General features: G+C 43.9%; 1 non-coding gene across 1 annotated transcript; it reads left to right on the forward strand.

The window, feature by feature from the left end:
* Positions 1-639: 639 nt before the first annotated feature.
* On the forward strand, positions 640-746 carry LOC147950106 (small nucleolar RNA R71). The gene has a single exon (XR_015565073.1). It is a non-coding gene; the product is annotated as a small nucleolar RNA R71 (small nucleolar RNA).
* The last annotated feature ends 209 nt before the right edge of the window (positions 747-955 follow it).

Genomic DNA, 955 nt, shown 5'->3' on the forward strand with positions numbered 1-955 from the left:
TCAGCAAACTGTTTGGCTTCCTCAATCTGTCCTTGTGTTTGCCCAATCAACAACTGTTGCATCATTGCTCTTAAGTCTTGTTCCTGGCCTTGGTTAATCTGAAACCCTGGTGGGGGACACAATTGGGGCTGGAACACTTGGTGTTGTTTCTTGGGGATGTAGTTTTGTTGTTGTTTAGGTTGAGGAGGTGGATAGACCTGGTCTTGAGGGTTGGCCACATTGGTGCTCCTATAAGAGAGATTGTTGTTCTTGAAACCTCCTTGGTTGTAGCCTTTGAATCCTCCCTGGTTCTACATGTAGCATAACTCAGCAAATTCAGGCTCCCCCTCTTGAACTGGAGCTTCCTCTTCACCAATGAAGTGAATGGACTTGGATTGGCTGAGGAGGATCTTGTCAAGCTTCTCATTGACCATCTTCAAATCCTTCTTATACTTGTCCTCTTGATCAGTTGAGGAGCTCCTTATGGTCCTATCATAGTCCTCATTATAATTGCCATCAGATTGAGCAAGATTCTCAACTAATTCCCATCCTTCTTCCACATTCTTGTTGAGGAAATTGCCATTAGAGGCTGTGTCAAGAAGCATTCTTATCTTAGGAAGCACTCCTCTACACAAGGTGCTTAGAAGTGACTCATTGCTGAAGCCATGGTGAGGACACTGAGTTTGGAATCCTTTAAACCTCTCCCAAGCTTCACAAAAGCTCTCATTATTCCTTTGAGCAAACCCAGAAATCTCATTCCTCAGCCTAGCAGTCCTTGCATTGGAGAAGAACTTGGCCAAAAAAGCTTTCTTGCATGCATCCCATGTGGTGATAGCTCCAGTAGGAAGAGTCTTCTCCCAAAGGTGAGCTTTGTCTCCAAGAGAAAATGGGAAGAGTCTTAATTTGAATCCATCTTCACTCACTCCATTGATCTTAGTGAGTCCACATATTCTGTCAAACTCATCAAGGTGATCTA

The sequence above is a fragment of the Camelina sativa genome, chromosome 1, assembly GCF_030686135.1.
Source record: "Camelina sativa cultivar CO46 ecotype springtype chromosome 1, ASM3068613v1".
NCBI lineage: Eukaryota > Viridiplantae > Streptophyta > Magnoliopsida > Brassicales > Brassicaceae > Camelina > Camelina sativa.